The sequence below is a fragment of the Trachypithecus francoisi genome, unplaced genomic scaffold (genome assembly GCF_009764315.1).
Source record: "Trachypithecus francoisi isolate TF-2019V2 unplaced genomic scaffold, Tfra_2.0 Lachesis_group21, whole genome shotgun sequence".
Classification (NCBI taxonomy): domain Eukaryota; kingdom Metazoa; phylum Chordata; class Mammalia; order Primates; family Cercopithecidae; genus Trachypithecus; species Trachypithecus francoisi.
The window spans coordinates 20,079,172-20,099,374 of record NW_022681467.1 but is presented as its reverse complement, the minus strand read 5'-3'; the positions used below and the strand labels follow the sequence as shown (position 1 = coordinate 20,099,374).

The following is a 20,203-nucleotide window of genomic DNA, read 5'->3' as shown; positions in this document are numbered from 1 at the left end:
TAGAGACTAGAAGGATGGTTACCAGAGGCTGGGAAAGGTAGAAGGAGATGGGGGAAAGTGGTAATGGTTAATGGGTACAAAAGATAGAAAGAATGAATAAGACCTAGCATTTGATAACACAACAGATTGACTATAATCCATAATCATTTAATTGTGCATTTTATAATAACTAAAAGTATAATTGGATTGTTTGTAACACAAAGGATAAATGCTTGAGGAGACAGATACCCCATATTTCAAGATGTGATTATTATGCACTGCATGCTTGTGTCAAAGTGTCTCATGTATCTGATAAATATATACACCTACAGTGTACTCATACAAATGAAAACATTAAAAAGTTCATTTGTATGGCCATAATATAAAGCAAACATTTAATGGTCTGAATGAAGAGTATACTAGCGACAGGAGTAAAGGGGATACTATTGAACAGTTCTCAACCTGAAAGTCCAAATTGCTTTATAATTACTTGTATAAACATTTGCGTAAGAATGTAAAAGTTATATATCAGATTGCTATTTCTTGAGTATTTAGATAAGAGTTTTGCTTTTTGTTTAAAAGAGAAGAGTTATTTCCTGTTTCTGGTGTCACTATTCTTACTAAAGTGGTAACTTTGTTTTTATTACTAATGAGACTTAATGCTGATTCATAATGATGCCAATGTATTCAAACTTATTTGAATTTCTAAAATTTGGAATTCTAAAAGATTTTGGAAGTAGGCTGCCACTACTCCCTCCATCCTACCTTCCAAGTACCCCTGAGACGCATGCATTAAAACTCAATTTCCACTCTACATTGGCAAGAGAATTTGAAAAGAAAATTGTTAGACAAATATATGTACACATATATACATACATATACACACACACAGAGATTTGCAACATTCGTTCATGTTTACTGAAGGTTTCTAGGATTTGGTAACTAACTTGTGCTTCTCAAGAGAATTTTCATGCTGCTTTGTAGTGTCCATGTGGACCATTCTTTATTTGATCAACACAAGCTTTGGCATGCTTTAAAGGAGCAGTAGTTAATGCAGTTATGCTGGAATTTCTTTAGAAGTGGAGATGGCGTTTTCATTACCCAGACGGGTGTTATAATTAATGAGAACAAATGCCACTGGGATAAAATTATGGTGAGACTAAGACTTTTAAATTCTGTTGGCATTTTAATATTAATATAATTTTTCTCCTAATATATATTTCACACATGGCCAGGGAATTATTGAAAATATTATTTAATATGATCAAAAAATATTTAATTCCCAAAGTACATTCAGGACTGTTCATGGTGCGGTTAGAGAATACTTTTTGAAATTTCTATAATGAAGTCTTTGTATTACGTACCTTTAAATGTCTGGGTAATACTAGCCATGAAAGAGTTGGTTAGCAATATAAAATAATGAGGCCAGGCGCGGTGGCTCACACCTGTATTCCCAACACTTTGGGAGGCCAAGGCAGGTGGATCACCTGCGGTTGGGAGTTCAAGACCAGCCTGACCAACATGGAGAAACCCTGTCTCTACTAAAAATACAAAATTAGCTGGGTGTTATGGCTCATGCCTGTAATCCCAGCTACTTGGGAGGCTGGGGCAGGAGAACTGCTTGAACCCAGGAGACAGAGGTTGCAGTGAGCTGAGACTGTGCCATTGCATGTACTCCAGCCTGGGCAACAAGAGGGAGACTCCATCTCAAAAAAAAAAAAAAAAAAAAAGAAAGAAAAGAAAAGAGTGGTTATGTCTTCAAATGAATGTGTAGCTTTCCTGGATAGTTTCTTTCTTTCTCTCTCTCTCTCTCCTTTCTTTTCTTTTCTTTCTTTCTCTTATTAATTTATTTATCTATTTAGAGACAGGGTTGTCCAGGCTGGAGGGCAATAGCACGATCTCACCTCACCGCAATGGCTGCCTCCCAGGTTCAAGCGATTATGCTGCCTCAGCCTCCCAAGTAGATGGGATTACAGGCATGCACCGCCATGCCCAGCTAATTTTTTTGTATTTTAGTAGAGACAGGGTTTCTTCATGTTGGTCAGAGATCCACCCCCCTTGGCCTCCCAAAGTTCATGTTTTCTTTTTTTGATAGAGTTTTGCTCTGTCACCCAGGCCAGAGTGCAGTGACACAACCTGGGCTCACTGCAACCTCCACCTCCTGGGTTTAAACCATTCTCCTGCCTCAGCTTCCCCAGTAGCTGGGATTACAGGCACACACCAATAGGCCCAGCTAATTTTTGTATTTTTAGTGGAGACGGGGTTTCACTATTTTGGCCAAGCTGGTCTTGAATTCCTGACCTCGTGAGCCACCACGCCTTGCCTTTTCTTTTCTTTTTTCTTTTCCTTTCTTTTCTTTGCTTCCTTCCTTCCTTTTGTTCTTTCTTTCGTTCTTCCTTTTCAGTTAAATCTTACTGTGTAATAAATCAACTTAAAACTTACTGGCCAGAAAAGGCAACCGTTTTATTTACTCACATGTCTGTGGATCATCTCTGTAATTCTTCTGGTCTAAACCAGCTTCACTTATCTCTGCAAAGTTCTCTCATGGCGTATTGTCAGTTGGCAAGCCTGCTCTCAATAGGTTGATTAAGGATGACTTCATTCAGATCACCGGTGGCTGGAAGGCTGATTAGTCTTTATGAGCTTCTGTTGTGGCAGTTTGTGTTTGTTTTATGCGGTTTCTCAATCTTTAGCAGGCTCACTTAGGTTTCTTTATACAATGGTCTAAGAACTCCAGAGAACACGTACTTACCCACTTCTCAAGAACTCACTTGAATCCCATTTCCTAATGTCTCATTGACCAAAACAATTTATATGCCCAAGCCCAGAGCTGTTGTGTGAGAGGATTACCTCAGGGTATGGATACAAGGAGGAGAATTATCACAGATGACAAATTATTATATTTTCGCAAATGGACTATTCCATATGACATGAAGCTTCCTTGAAGTTACTGTTATTTTGAGTTCTTTGCTAATGCATCATGACCTAATCTGTTGTGACTGATGCAACACCTGAATCAATAACTAGGATGCTAAGCCAACAAAAATTAGCTCAGCCATTTTTGTTTTACATTCCTACTGATTTTCCAGAAGCAAGAACACTATTTCCTTTTCTTTTACACACACAACTCCTTTTCATATCTCTGCATAGACTGAAACTCTCAGAAGATAGCATTTAATAACACAGGAAGTTTGTGAGAGATGCCTGGTATGGAAGAGAGTAAGAAGTTGTGACAGAAGAAGTCAAGCTGGTGTGATGATAGCTGAGACTCTGACTGCAGAAGATGAGGGAAGTCTTGGATTTTCATGTATGTCACTCATTTGGTATTATAGAAAAACAGGCATCAGAGATGACTAAAACATCTCTCCTCAGTTCAGCAGTCACATAATTTTCTGGGAATCTGGACAAGCAATGTCCCACCAAGCACTGAGAAGAAATTTTAGCTAGAAACCAAGCAAACAGCAAATAGCTAAGATGATGTGATAGCCAACATACTCAGATTCTTAGAAGATACTGAGTTAGGCTGAGTAGTATTCCATTGTATGTATATACCACAATTTCTTTATCCACTCATTGAGGGGCATTTGGGCTGGTTCCACATTTTTGCAATTGTGAATTGTGCTGCTGTAAACATGCATGTGCAATGTAGTGCACATTGCTTTCAAATGTGTGACATGGATCATGAGAAACCTTCAGATAAAGAGAACATTGTCTCAAATTCCTAGTCAAGAGCAAAACTGATTTGCTACAGAAAACTGGAAAATTTTAGAAAGAATTTTTTCTTCTTAAAAAGTACTAAAAATATAACTTTTAAGAATGAAGAGTTGAAAATAATGAATGGAAGACAAATGAAGAGATAACAAGCAAGGCTTCGAGAGGAGGGACAAGGGAGCTGGGTGTGTGGAGGTGGATGGACAGGCTGCAGCTGTTAGCAAGATGATGAGTAAAAGTGAGCTGGTAGACCTTTCCCCCTGAAACCCCACTTGGAGTAAGAAGTGCCTCGATCTGGCACCAAGACAAACACTGGCAGAAACAGATTCATCTCAGAGTGGGTAGGAAACAGATCCAAGACAAAGCAATCAGAATGAGGGAGGGAATTCTATGGTACACTTTCCTGTCACCCCATTACCTGCATGAGTCATTTCCCGCCATGTCACTCTACAAGGAGGTGGCATCAGCAATGCAGGCCCAGGCTGGATGGCAGTCATCAGTATTGGACTTAGACTGGGCTAAAGGGGGAGATGGTGGATACCAAGCTCAATGAGATCTACAGCCCCCAAGAATTCCCTCCTCCCATCTCCTGTCCCCCACACCTGGGTGACAGGTGTTTACCAGTAGCATGGAAATGAGATCCATGCTCTGGGAAGAGGTATAGGAAGGTTGCCTGGTGGTGAGGTGGCAAATAGAGAGTCGTCCCTCCCAGAGTTTCAGGATTATTTTTTTAGATGCAGCCACTTAATCTGTTCTCAAAAATCCCCCGGAGCGGCACAGGCTGGGACCTGCTCTTATCTCTTCCCACAGGCACACTTTGTGGGTACTCCCTGGGAAAAACACTACAGAAGAAGATAACATATGTATATATGTATATTGACATTTATATTTCAGTATAAGATACACTTAAATATATGTGTACTTATACACACATATGTATATGTAAAGATACTATATATTAAAACAGAAAAGCAAAACTCCTGGATAGATTATATTGTACAAAATTGAATTAATATATCAGAATAGAATTTTAATGTTAAGTGAACGTTTTAAAGTGATATGGCAAGACTTGGTAAAATGGAACAGAAATAAGCAGTAATAAAGACAATTCAATTGTAAATGTGAGTTATGAAACACAGAAGAGTTGTGCTAAGGCAGCAGTTCCTAAAATGTAATCCCCGGAGCTACAACACTGGCATCACCTGCAAACTTGTTAGAAATTCAGTCTTGCACCCACCCTAGATCTACTGAATCAGAAACTCCTGGACTGGAATCCAGGCATCTGTGTTTTAGGGTATATTCCCAGGGGATTCTGAAGCACTCAAGTCTGAAAACCACTGCTGTAGAAAACCAAACTGATTGATTGGGTTGAACTAAAAAATGGTTAGAGATAAAGAATGATTCATTGAGCCAGAAGATAGTGCTGAAAAATGCTATCAGAAGGCATTAGGAATGGACAAGGAGATGAAAGTATTTATGTCAATGTTAACAGGCATGGTGGATAAAGTAGAAGGTCAACATCCATATACTAGAACATCAAAAAAGAGGAAGAAAGTAATGAATGGAGGGAAATAGCCAAAGATCTGTTGCCCAAGGACTTTGCAGAATTTAGAAAAGATCAGGGTATTTCACATAAATGTTCATATTTCCGTCTTTTTCTTGATAAATTAGAAGATCTGGCAACACTGGCGCACATTGCCACATAGCAGTTTACCCAAGCTGACTAACAGCTACTCCCTTGAAATGAGGCATTCAGAGGATGAGAATGTGGGCTCTGGTCACAGACTAGCTGGGATTCTACCCAAGCTGCACCACTTACTACCTGTGTAACTTGAGGCAACCTTCTGACCCTCAATTTTCTCATCTAGGTAGAAGGGATAAAAAGATATTTATCTTATACTTGTTTTAAAGATTAAATGAATTAACATATACTCAACATAGTGTTTACAATGCCAACTATTATTTTTACTTGTCCTAGGCCCCACAACTCAGTATATGACTCTTGCTCTTTTCCTATATAACTTTGGTTGGTTATGACTTTGGTTTCTTTGTTAACATCTCTGGGCCTCAGTTTCCTCTTCAGAAAAATGAGATAATAAACTACCCCAACCTCCCATATATAGAGAAGTGAAATAATGTTTGTGGACATGACTTACATAAAATGGGAACTCGGTAAATACTTAAATTTAGTCACTTATCTTCACATTCTGTACAATAATTAGCACAGAATGATGTGTTGCAGCCAGCCTACAGTGGTGCAAGAGAGGAAACTGCTAAAATTTAAGAAATTTTGAGGATTGGTTGTTAAACATAGCTATCCTTAAAAATTAAATCATCTAATCTTACAATTAAATAAGTTATAAAAACAAAGAGTAAATTCTCAAAAATTCATCTCCTCTTACTTTTGTGCTATATTTTACCAGAATCTATACTGTTGAGATTAGGCCTATTGTATCTATATAATAGAAATACTATGTGATGGTGTTCTACTGAGCATCTCTTTCCAACTTCTGGCCGAGTCACATTGTCTTGGTGGGTTGAAATTGGTCATGGTAGAAGAATTTATCCTGTGGAATTTGGCAAACACTTCAAATCAGAATTTTATTTCCTCTTTAACAAGTTGAAAAATATTTACCAGAATAGCATTGTTAATATCCATAAAAATTGTTTGGAAAATCACATAAAATTATGTTTATTACCAGAGGACCTCAAAACACTGTGAAGTACTCATTGTGACCATAAAAAAGATGCCTCCATTATAGTATTAATTTTCCCTGAAATTTACAGGCTAGGTATAACATTCAACATTTAATATATTTATCCTTAAAACCGCAAAGTTGTATACATCCTAGAACTCTAAGAAATACGCTACACAAACATGTTTTTCTTCACCTGTAATTGACCCACTACAAGAGGTATTCCATTTACCATGTTTGAACAAAGATTTGTCTTTATAGTAACAGCTATGATTCTAAAGTTGTACTAAGTTCTTTATGCACATGGGCACAACTCTCACAACATCCTTATAAGGAAAACACTATTATTTCCCCTAAAGATATTAAAAAGTGATAGCACAGGTAAATCACTCTGAACACAGAAATATAAGGGGAATTTAAAGGTTTGCTTATTATTATGTAAAACCAACCCAAAACTTGGTGGGTTAAAAATCAACATTTGTTTCTCATACTTCTGGTCATTGGCTGGGCTTATCTCTTGTAGTTCTGCTCCATATGACATCACCTAGATCATTAACGCAAATAAATTCAGTTATGGATTTCGCTTGGACTAAAACATCCAAGATGGCTTCGCTCACATTTCCATGTGGCTTCATTCAACTGGGGTGGACAGAACAACCAGGGCTGGGTGCATCTTTCTCATTCCACATGGTTTCTCCAGGCTTATTTCCATGGCTGCTGTAATGTATAGCCACCAGAAAGGTAAAAAGGGGTAAAACAGAAAGCTGTCAGGATTCTTAAGTACCAGACCATTTGTGTAGCACATTCAATTGGTCAAAGCACATTACAAGGCCAGCCCAGATTCAATAGGAAAGGAAATGGCAGCTGTTCCATCCTGCCCTGGAAAGATCATATCTCACTTCATCCACGTTTTATTTATGTAAACCCAAATTATGCAGCCCCTTCTTGGTGAGAGAAACAATGATCATATACAGAGCCCCGAAGACCTATAGGGATTATCTGCAACTGATAACTTTATCATTCTGGAGCTCCTTAATGTTTAAAGTTGGATTTTCTGTTACATGCAACTGAAGCATTCCTAATGATGAAGATTATGTGGAAAGATAAGACTGTAGAAAAGCAAATAAAAACAGTGCTCATATCAGATATGTGTGGTATATACTCTATATAAGACATGGGAGGAAAGGCTGTCTGCTAAACAATCCTTTGGGTGGCTTTTGCTTTTTTGGTGAAAGCACCACAGTCTAGAGTGTAGAACTCAACTTTGCAAACTAAGAAACTGAACTTGCTGATTCATTGAGGGCAATTCCATCTTTCAGCGCTAAAGATTATGTTATTCCAACTCATAAGATGGCATAAAAATAAAATACCAATTACAATTTATAATGAATACTATAAATATTGAAGAGACAGAAACTTTGAGATAATCATGGCATATACATTCTGGAATCAGAACAAGAGGAACTGGATGAATTAAATATTTAACAACAGGTAAAATAGCCTGATTCACCTACATTACAGTGAGAATGGTTTTGTCAACAGGACCAGACCACCAAAAGTCCAGTGGCTAGCCACTTCCCGCATCCACTTTCATGTCAAGGATATTTTGCTAGTGGGAGGGGATATACCCAAAGATGACTGATCATGTCCTTCTCTTCCCTGGAAGGTGCCGGACAGACATAACCGATGATGGTCTCTGTTACTCTTTTCTTTCTGTTTTCCACGACTGATCAAGCCCTTCTATAAAAACCATTCAGTTGGCATGAGATTGTTTCCAAATACTTCTCTAAACAGAAATTCACCCCGATGAAGTTTTTAATCGTCTATGGGAAAATGAGAAAAATAAAGACACACATATACAAACCCCGACAGAGGTGTCTCACTTTGTTTGTACAGGCATATCATACATCACCTTCTCCCCTTCAGCAGTCATCTTTCCTGGGTGTCTTTCTACATCCACCTGTCAGTTGTTCCTTAGTGTCTTGTCCAGCCTCTATATCCAAATGAACTAAGACACAAGTAGATTGTGATTAGAGCCCCTTGGTTGGCTGCCTCTCCTTTTACGCAGATTATAATTGTTTCCTTCTTGATCTGTTCTCTTATTCACCATTCCACAAACATACGAAGTTGTCGCTGTATATCCATCTATTAGGGAAGATGAGCTGCCAAACATTCCGTCTCCAATCTCAGCAGCTTAACATAATAAAAATTTATTTCTCACTCATGTAAACTTCTGGGCAGCTCAGTTAGTTGGGTCTCTTCCATGAGCTACCTTGGATACTCAGGCTTTTTCCATCTTGTAGCTCTGCCATCTTCAACACATGGCCTGTGAAACCACTACAGAAGGGGAAAATGAGGGAGAATCATAAATGGCAGCTGTATTATTAGCTTGTCCTGGAAAGGTCATACCTTAGTTCACTCTAATAGTGAACTCTAATAGTCTGACCCAAATGAGTTTTCCTGAGCATTTGAGACCTCTAAAAATAATAATAGATGAAGAAAGACACAAAATTGCACATTAAATATGATGTCTATGGGGCTCAAGAGAAAACCTACTGGTGAATTAAATTCCTTATGTGGTCTCTCCTTAAGGATGTCTGTTTTACTTAACCTTACTTTCCTGATTTTAAATTGAGACCTTTCTTCAAAATACTACTTTTTCTAAATTCTATTTTTATGCATTCTTCTCCATGATGACCTTGTGAGTGGAAAAACAACTCCAACTATTTTTTCTCTGCTCTCACACCAATCAACACAGAAGACATCTGTGAGCAAATGTGTGTGGGTTTTTCTCCACACACCAAGCAAGCAATCAATTCTGCAGCAGACACCAACCGGGTATCCTCCAATTTAATTCTGACACTATCTACTTGAAGATAGCATCAGAATCCACAGGTTGAGGGCTCAGTCTCACAAGACTTCCCCTCCTTCAGATGATAGCCACAAGTCTAGGCCTCTGAATGTCTGGGCCACCAGCCTCAAGTTGGGGTTCCACAATACCTCCATTGGGTTTAATTAAATTGCTGGAGCATCTCATAGAACTCAGTGAAACATCTACTTACATTTACCAGATTATTATAAAGGTATTACAAAGGTCATAGAGATACATAGAGTGAGGTACAGGAAAAGGGGCACAGAGCTTCCATGCTCTGCTTGAGCATGGCACCCTCTAGGAATCTCTATGTGTTCAGCTATCTGGAAGCTCCCCAAACCCTGTCCTTTTGTGCTTTTATGGAGGCTTCATTACATAGGCATGTTTTATTTAAGCATTGACCATTGGTCAATGATGACCAACTTAACTTTCAGCCATTCTTCCCACCTCTCCCCAGAGTTTAGGGGTGGGGCTAAAAGTCCCAATCCTCTAACCCTGGCTTGTATTCCTCATGACCAGCCCCCATCCTGAAGCTACCAAGAGCCTGCCAGTCATCAGTCAACTCTCTAGCAAAAAACATCACCTTGGAGATTCCAAGGATTTTAGGAGCTGTATGTCAAGAAATTGGGTCAAAGATCAAGTATATATTTTACAATATCACAGACCTCTATCAATTATATTGCATTTTCCTAAATCTGATTTATTCAGCTTAGAATAACACCCTAGGGTAAAGGGTTATAGTAAGTTGTTCAAGGCAGCCATGGATGCACACAGGTCCAGTTGAAAAATCCAGTCAGATGACTTAGCGATACATCCATTTATCCTTCTGATTAACCAATCAGACTGGCATACATATTCACATATATCTTCTCATATCACAAAACATTTTCTAAAATTGAACAGTATCAAGAAGTCTTTAGTCTACACCAGGGATTAGCCAACTAGACCTTGGGGCCAAACTGGAATTATTCCCTACTTTTGTGAATGAAATTTTATTGGAACACAACCACACCCACTAATTTACCTATTGCTATGGCTGCTTTTATGCTACAATGGCAAAGATGAGTAGTTGTAATAGAGGTTGTATAGTTCACAAAGTCTGTGATATTCATTATCTGGCCCTTTACAGACAAAGTTGATCAATGCCCGGTCTAAACCATGTGGAGAAGAGTCATATGCTTAGGGACCTGAACAGCAACATTGTTGAGTGAAGTGGAACAACTCCAATATAAAAAGCAATATAATTTTTGTTGAACCAAAAAGTATTCTCATACCAGTCTAAAAATATTCAATTTTAAAAACATGTAGGCCCAAAAAAATTCACAGTAGATGAGGCCCCTAGTTAACCAGTTTACAATTTATGAACTGAGTTCACAGGCCCAAAGAAAGACATTCCTCCACCACCCCATAATGAGCAAGGCTGCCTCTCAACAAACAAGCTTGGCCACAAGATCTTCTCTTTACTATGTGAAATAAGGTGACTTCCTTTACATCCTCAACGCCTCAGCCTCCTGTCCACACCCATCTTAAAACTGTGACTGCTTGGATTTCTCTTAAATAGGAAATGTGTCATGCTCAGCTATATCCCATTGTTGCTCTTCCAAACACACAAAGACTAAGAGAGCCCTGACATCACAGCTTATAATGGTTTGATTAGATGCTCACCATGGAGCCATCTTATTCCCTGGCCCATGGGGGGTGGGGTGTCATCCTTCATAATATTTTATTATTTGTAGTTTTCATGTCCTTACTTGGCAAATTTATAATTGGCAACCCTGGATTTTATTTTATTTTTAAACTGATTTATGAAATCCCAAAATATGGAAACCACTGGCCTAAGAGACACATAAAGTAGCAGTGTGAGGATGGCTTTGCTCATCTTTGCTTTGGTCCTTCCTTAGTGATTTTACATCATGTAAGCTCTCAGTTGTCCAAACTTATTCTTATGTCTAAATTCTTAGGGAACTTCTCACTGAAATCAGGATTTATAACTAAAAGCACATACCAAGGAAATAACAGCTATTGCCAGCCCAGTCTCAAACAAGGGAAAACTGAATCCTAGAGTGTTTTATGTCTTGAAGGAAGCCCTAAATCCAAGAGAAAGGCCTTGAGAACTATGTATGTAGAAGGCAGACATCAGAAACATGCTGCTTATAGGACAGGAGAGTGGGAACTTGCATCTAGTGAATTTCTGCCATATCCATTTCCTTTAGCAAACCATATAAAGTAGAGCTATCTCCAATTTATGAGTTAAAAACTTGAACCTTACCATGATTAAGCAAACTTGCTCAAGGTTAAACAAGTCAGTGATAAACTCAGTATGACTGAGGCAAAAGCTTTTATTTCAGGTTGGAGCAATAGCTAACCTTTCTATTCTTTTGTTTTATTTTGTTTTTAAGATGGAGTCTCATTCTGTCACCCAGTGGCATGATCACAACTCACTGCTACCTCCACCCCCAGCCTCAAATGATCCTCCTACCTCAGCCTCCCAAGTAGCTGGGACCATAGATGAATGTCACCATGCCCAGCTAAGTTTTTGTATTTTTGGTAGAGATGGGGTTTCACCATGTTGCCTGGGCTGGTCTCAAACTCCTGGGCTCAAGTGATCCACCTGCCTTGGCTTCCCAAAGTTCTGGGATTACAGGCATAAGCCATCGTGCCCAGCCTACCTTTCTATTCTTCTTTTTCTTGAAAAAAAAAAAAATAACCTAAAGTTTAAAAGGTTTATAAAATTATCCTAAAGCAGTTGAAGCAAAGTTAGAGAAGAACCCAGGAAGATATCATAAAATTTCTTTAACAAACCCAAATCTTCAAGTGAAATCCATCCAGGAGTATAAGAGTGCTGCATGTGGTATTCAGAATCTCTGTCACCAGTCTTTGGGAAATTATAAATAGTTAAAGAGGTTACTACATACTAGGAAAGATAAAACATCTCCACATTTTCAAGGAGAAAAAATGATGGGTTAGAGCAACCAGTGAATTAAAGAAATTCCTGGAACAATTTTAGATTTGGTTATTAAACAAGTTTATGAGCTCTTAGAAAAACAAGTAGTAGCATTTTATCTATCAGTTAGTTTACAGGAATCAGAAAGTTAGAAGGCCCATCTTGCAGAAAGAAAACGCTGGTGTGTGCTCCATAATTAAAAAGAGCAGACAACCATATGCTTGACCCTAGTGTTGACTACTCAAAATTCAGTCTCAGGAGAGAAGCTCTGATTGGCCAAGCCTATTCCCAAGCTGTGCTCTTGTTCTATCAGGGCAGATAAAAAGCGGTTCTGGATTCTTGGGCCATCATGGTCTGAGGAAGGAAGCTGGGTTTGCCTGTTTGCCAAGCCTACAGAAGTAGAGGGTTACAGTTCATTCTCTAAAAGGAAATCAGTGTGCATTTTGGAAAGAAAACAGGATTCTAGGCCACAAAAAAAATTGGCAATTGTCCTCAACAGTTGAAAAATAGGTTGGATTCATGACATACTTGCCTCTTTCATTTTTAAAAAGTATTTTTGGACAAGTAGATACCATGTATGTGATTCATTCATCAAGGTCCTTGGAAGAGTTTCTCATGATACCCTTGCAAAAAGATAGAAAAATGGAAGCTGGCAGATAGTATATGTTCATAGCTGGTAGAATATTAAAACCATCATTGAATCTCAGTGAGGATTGCTCCCTGGACCAAGAGTGCTATACTCTTTTCCAGTTCAGCATTATAATAATCACTTGAGTGAGAAAAATAAAAAAGTTAAGACTCTTGTAGTTGCAAGTGACAGAAATTCAACCAGAAAATGTCAGAAGTGAGGCTGCAAGCACACCTTGGATTATGAAACTTGACCGATGTGATAAAAACGTTGTCCTTTTCTCACCCTCTCTTGGCTCTGCTTCCTCTCTGTTGGCTTTATTCTATAAAACCATCTCCATATGGCATTAAGGATGGCTCCATGACTCTATTTCTTACATTCCATCAGGTTGGCAACTTCAGACAAGGAAAGTTTTCCCAGCAGAAGCCCTGAGATGACTCCTATTGTCTGCATCGGTATATGTGTTCAATCTTGAATCAATTGTTAGTGTCCAAGTTGATGGAGTGTTCTGGTTAGTCAAGCCAAAATCACGTACCCACCCATGGAGCCAGGGGGGTAAGTAAGCTCCCCCCAAACCACCTGGATAAAGAGAAGACATAGTACTCAAAAAATTGTTGAGGTTTTGTTACAAAAAAGGGGGATTTTGAGAAGACAAAAATAATGAACATCTTTTAAAACATGATTATTCAATTTAGAGGTGGCACGAAACTGAGAGATATAGCTATTAATAATATTGACAGGATGGAAGTTCAAATGATTTCAATAAGCTACTGGAGTGGGCTTAAACTAACACAATTAAATTTAATTAGAATAGAAGGAAAGTTTATCATTCTCATCAAAATCTCAGTTACGTAAGTAATGTTGGAGCTATTTACTTCAATGCCAAAGCATGAAAGTTTTAGTTGTCTACAAATTCAATTATTTATTAACCACCTAAAAAGCTAATGTAATTCTCTGCTGCTTTATAAAAGCTAAACTGCCTCAGTGATCATTGTCCCACTGTATCATGTACTGCTTGAATATTTCTGGGTGTCTATTTTCAATGCTAGTCATTGACAGTAACTATATAACCAGAGGAAGATGCCCACAAGAAGAACAGACAATTTGTTGGCAAGCAAGTTATATAATATATCTAAAGTCAAATAGAAACAATTTTTTTCCATAATTCACATCCTGTTTATTATAGATAAAAGTTGACTATATCATATCCAGAGTGTATATACAGCATCCAGAGGTCAATCTAGTTTTTTCTTAAATACTTGGTATAAGCAAAAATGAAGTAAGCCTTGGCTAAGGCTAAGCCTTTATTGCCCAGGGGCAAAGTAATCTTTCAATATATTCTCTAGTAAACACACGTATCAAATAGAGTATCCTTTGTGTTTGATGTAAAAGAAACATCATTAAAATGTCTTTTTAACATAGACACACATAATCTGTATATACGGATAAGTATGGCCATGGATATATACAAGTACATACAAACTCAAACGCAAATACAAACAAATCCATACATCAGCTATTTGTTTCACATGACTGTTAGGAAAGTATTTCTGCATAAGAACAACTAGCACAAAGTCCTGAAACTGTTCTAAACCATGGGGAACAACTGCACTATCTTAAATGTTGTCTTTTTGAAACTTCCTTTAGTAACACATTAACCTCTGTGTTGTTGATCACAGCACAAACCAGTTTTCCTCACTTCCTATTATCTTGTTCTCATTTTATAGTGAGGCTCAGAGGGTGTCTGAGGGGAGGGAACATTTTGGTACAAAGGCAATTGGTGAACAGGAAAAGCAGCCCCCTTGCTGGTTACAGGTTAATAAGGACAGCAGGGAGAGGAGATCCTTAGAATTCCCTTGAGCCAGTCAGCTTCCCTTGAGGTCAAAAAGTCCTAGGGCAGCTTTAATTTGCTGTATAAAGACAAGGAAAAGTCACTTCTGGTTTACCATAAAATAAAAAGAGCTCCTGATTGGATCAGAAACTGTAGAAATACTTACGGTCAACTGGGTTCTGTTGGTTGTGGAGAGCTGATGAGGTTGGTTTGTTAGAACACACTTTGTGAACCATAAAATCTACAGAAGTAATTTATAATTTTGTTTGCCAAAGGGATTTTTCTAGGCAGCTTCTATATACTATATACTCTTTTAAGTACTTAAGTTAAATTTTAATTTTAGCTACATTAGTTGAAATCGCAGTGGTTAAGTCTAAAACACATTGCTTTCTTTCTTATCTTTTTAAATAAAATATATTTGACCAAACATAGTCTTTCTTATACAACCTAATGGGATCATTTATAAACATCAGGTTTTGAAATATGGTCAAATATATACTAATTGCCATTTACTGAAAATTTGTTGTGTGCCAGGTATTGTGCTAAGCCCTACACAAAAAATTAGATGATTTAATCTGCAAAAACAACCTGCAAAGTCAGTGTTATGCCCATTTGCTTACTTTACATATAATGAAACCATGGTCTAGAAAGCTTAACTCATATGAAGTTAAACAACCAGTAAATAGTGCCCATAAAAGTAGAATCTAGTTGTGCCAAAATACAAAATCCATGCTTAAAATCACCAGTGTATACCTCACAGTAGTGCTCTCAGAAGAGTGCTGTGTTGGCAAATGTTTAATAAACAGCTCTCCAGAAAAAGTATATATATGCACACACATACCACACACACACACATATACGTGTGTATGTAGTGTATATACTTTGTAATAAAGTATATATGTGTTTTATTATAAATTTTACTGATATAAAAGGAATTAACAGAAGTTAGAATAACTAAAAGACATAATTTAGTATTATAATTATTATAAATTCCGTATCATCAATTGAATATCAGAGAAAATACTTGATAATATTTGCCTAATTCCTTTATTGCAGACAGCTACAATAGAAACTTTTGGAAGGAAACATAGGAGAAAATCTTTGTAATTTGGAGCAAAATGGACATTTCTGCAAAGCATTCTCAGACATGAGACCAAAAGCATGACTCATAAAAGAAAAAATAAATTGGACTTTATTAAAATTGAATTTTTTTTTTTTTTTTTTGCTTCAAGAGACACCATTAAGAAATTGAAAAGATAAGCCATGGATTGGGAAAACTATGTGCAAATCATATATTGGACAGAGGACTTGTACCCAGAATATACATAGAACTCTCAACACTCAATATTAACAAAACAAACACACACTTAATAAAAACTGAATAGATTTGAACTTATATCACCTTTGAGCCAAAAGGTATAATAGGGATGGTAAACGTGCCTATGAAAAGATGTTTGACACCATTAACCGTTAAAAATACAAATTAAAGCTATGATGAAATACCACCACACACCTATTAGATAGCTAAAATAAACAGTACTGACAATATCAAGCATGACAAGGATGTAGAAAAGCTGGAACTCTCACACATTGCTAATGGAAATGCGAAATGACACAGCAGCTCTGGAAAATAGTGTGGCATTTTCTTATATCATTAAACATACACTTATCACATGACTCAGCCATCTCACTCCTAGGTATTTAGCCTAGCGAAATGAAGACTTATGTTCATGCCAAAATCTGCATGTGAATATTTAAAGCAGCTTTATTCATAATTGCCAAAAGCTGTAAACAGCCCAGAGATACTTCAGCAGGTGATAAAGAAATTGTGGTACATCTAGACAATGGAATACTACTCAGTGATGAAAAGAATTGAACTATTGTGCCTGAAACAACTTGAATGTATCTTAAAGGCATTCTGTTGAATGAAAAAAGTCAGTCTCAAAGATTAAATATTATATAATACTATTTATATTAAAATCTCATAAAGAGAAGACTATAAGGATAGAGAACAGATTAGAGGCTGCCAGAGATTAGGTATGACTGGAAAGTGTGACTACAAAGAGGTAGTGTGGGCAACTTTTTTGAGATGATGGAACTTTTCTGAATTTTGATTGTGGTGTTGGTTATATTAATCTATCTATCTATATATAAAAACTCGTATTACTATATACCAAAAGAAAAAAAGTAAAAATCAATTTTACTGCATAATTCTTAAAATTGAATTAAATTTAAAAAGTTAAACGTTATAAAAATTTTTTAAAAGTCAATGGATACTATTTCTGTGGTTTTTTTTGTTTTGTTTTGTTTTGTTTTTTTGTCTCAATTACCTCCAATTAGGTTACTTTGGTAGTCTGTGATTTCTAATGAATTCAAGAATAAGTGTCCACTTTGCTATGTCCTTTACCATTTTGGGCAAAACCACAACTTAATTTGCTCTACTGTACATGACCTTCCTAAGTATGGGAGAGTGTGTTTTGGTTCAGTACCAAGCACTTCAACAATTTGCAGGGTTCCTTAGTACCCTATACCATTCATGAAATTCTTACCATTTGCAATTCTATTCTTACAACTTCTGAAACTGGTCTTACCATCTGACCATCTCTTTTCCTCTGCTGTTGACTATATATAGCTCCAAATTATCTCACTAAGTTCTATATGGCCCCTCTGGACCATCTGAGATAGCAAGAAAAGGCTTGAAGCCTACGGAGGGCGCTCCAGGCTATGTGATCTCCAGAGGTAGAAGCCCCTCTCAAACATCTGTTAGATGTGGTATCAGTTGCCAGGTGATGGGACTTACCAGACAGAATGTCTGCATCTCTACTGCTTAACTCTGATCAGTAAGAGGTTCAGACATGATCATTCATTACGCTGCTTCATAATGTTCTTCTTAACATTAGTAAGGACATACAGGAGAGATTGTTATCCATACATATTTTGAAAGGTGAATTCTAAACACTTAAACACAGTAGCTTACTTTAAGGCAAGAAATTCCCAATAGAATATTCACTAGCATCAATTCTGGTTTCTTGGCTTTCCTGCATTTCTCTTCAAATGGTTTTGAGGACACCTCTATTTCTGAGGCTACTCCTAGTGGTTTCCCTGTAGAAAAAACAACCTGGGGAATTCTGTATTTTAAAACACACATTGTAGGCAGTTTAGCCGTAACAGTGTAATCACTGATAAGATACTTTATAATTCTTCAATGAACATCAGTGTGGTGCCACCAGAGGTTGGGGGAAGAAATTTCTCCTAGACCCAGCTACAACTGGTGTCCCACAATCCTCACTGGGATGAAGCACACCCGATGCCTCCCCAGGGGTAGTTTTAGCCATGCTTGCTGAAGGGCACACTGGAAAGACCTAACATTGACTCAAAACAATATCTTTATCTTATTCAGCGAGGGTCGCTTGTAATATCCAGTACTTACAGCTGATGCTGGGAACTTCTGTCTCCTCTGTCAGGTATTCTTATACATTTTAAACCTGAAGCTGGTGTAATCACCAATCTTATTTAGTGTTTCTGTGTTCCACACACATTCTAATCCTGAAATTCTCAACCCCACTACAATTAGTACCACATTCAGACTATGAGACTGGGATAAACTGGTGTTATTTCAGACATCTCTTAAATTGCTCTCTAACCAACAAGACTCTTAGAACATTTCCCAAAAGGTAGAAAAACGCTTTATGCTTAGTCAACAACTGAGATATGGGAAGGAAACTACTTACTCCTAGCTAGTAGCTTCATCTTCTCCTCTCATCCCATTCTACAGGCAGTTGGGGAATCTGCAAAGTCCATGCTTTGAACACTGAATTACCAGCTTTATCCCTCTTCCTATTTCCACCGTCACTGCTCCCAGTTGATTGGGTTGGGTCCAACCTGGAACTTCAAATCTTTTCCCCAAAAGCTCATGATCCATCTTTTCTCGAGTCGGAGAAGGATTCTTTGCATAGGTGAAGTTCTCCAATGAACTTAATTCTTAGTGCTCACAATAGTGAAAGGAACTCGGGTGCCCTTGTTAAGGGAAGATTCTGAGCTTATCTTGGAGTTTCCTTTAGTCTTCTTGCAAATGAAGCTGATGGGTTTCTGATACCTACCATCTTTGATTGGGCTCACACCACAAGATGCCTAGTTCTTTTATTATTTCTGCATTTAGTCATGCAGCATGGTCATTTGAGACTCTCTTCAACACTTGCTTGCTTTTCTCCCAATGTTCTATCTTCCATTTTTCTCTCCATCCCTCCATTCCCAGAGCTTTACACAAAAAAGTGTTTCATATCATTGTAGACTAGAAGTTTCTTCATTTTCTCTCTGCTAGGTGGTCAAGACCTTATGACGAGTTTACACGAGGTTTTTTTCCATCGGCTAGGGATTTGTTCAGCTATTGGAAGTCAGTCAAGCAGAAATCTGTACTAACCAAGACAGAGTGGACACAAGCGATATTCTCTTTTTGAATAGGTGTCCAAAGATTTGAAACCTTAAAATCTAACCTGCTGAGCAGCATAGAGCCACGGCTACCTAAGTGCTCTAAACCTTGAACTTCTACCATGCCCTTACTCATAAAATAGAGAAGTAGTAATACAAGATCGATTTTAATTCTTTTAATTCTCAGATATAAGAAGAGAAAACCCTAATATTATAAAATTTTCTGGTAACTTCTTGTTTTGATGGTTTCTGGCTTGGAGGACTGGAGGTAGAAAATTAGCCATGTATATATTTTCAACTTCAGGGAAAATGTATAAACCTAGCTTTTTGGATCTGAGGTCAAGAACTGTAGTTGCTTGTTACTGCTTTACTTGGCTTAATTCTCTCTGGCCTTTGTAACATCTAAATAGTGTTACTGTATCCATCAAGGTCAAACTAGGGATTACAAACCACTTGAGTATTTGAAACAGAAAAAATACAATGCAAGAAATTAGTTACTCAGATGATGGAAGCTCTGGAAGCCACACAAGGTACAAAAGGCAACCTGGGAATTAGTAACAGTTAGAATCCTCTACCACCCGCTGGCCGGAAGGACAGGGGAAAGAGGTGGCTTTACTGATGCTTAAAGACTGGGATCACGTGGTGACGGATAGAAGCACTGCAAGAAAGAGCTGCAACCAACAAGAAAACACAGCCATGGCAGGGGTGCTGTCCAAAATGGAGAAGGGGTAAAAGTCAGAGAGAAATACTATTAATTTTTTCCTTCCTGTCACTCTCTGGTCTCTTAGTAGTGGCTCCCATGGGCCAAACCTGTTCAGAAGCAAGATAATGTGGGATGCTGGAAAATCCATCCTGGTGGGATCAGCCTCCTTCCTCCACAATAGCAAGCAGGTGATGGAAAGGATACATGGTGAATCTGTGGGAAAGGAGACCCAGGACCAGCCTGGTTAGTGTGAGACACATTACAAATGAAGAGATGGTTGGACCTGATTTTAGGACTTCTCCTTCCTACGATGGAGAATTTGTAATCAGGTTGGGAAGCCCTCTGCCACATGCAGGAGCTGAAATAGCAGCCATGGTAAGGATATAAGCAGTTTGGGAGAGCTTCATAACA

The 20,203-nt window shown here is 37.9% G+C and overlaps 1 long non-coding RNA gene across 1 annotated transcript in view; it reads left to right on the top strand.

Annotated features, from left to right (window-relative positions):
- LOC117068479 overlaps nt 1-15,821 on the top strand; it is a 150,575-nt gene extending 134,754 nt beyond the window's left edge. Inside the window, exons 2-3 of the long non-coding RNA XR_004431150.1 lie at nt 13,218-13,385; nt 15,718-15,821. This is a non-coding gene — a long non-coding RNA (uncharacterized LOC117068479). The remainder of the gene's footprint in view (nt 1-13,217; nt 13,386-15,717) is intronic.
- The last annotated feature ends 4,382 nt before the right edge of the window (nt 15,822-20,203 follow it).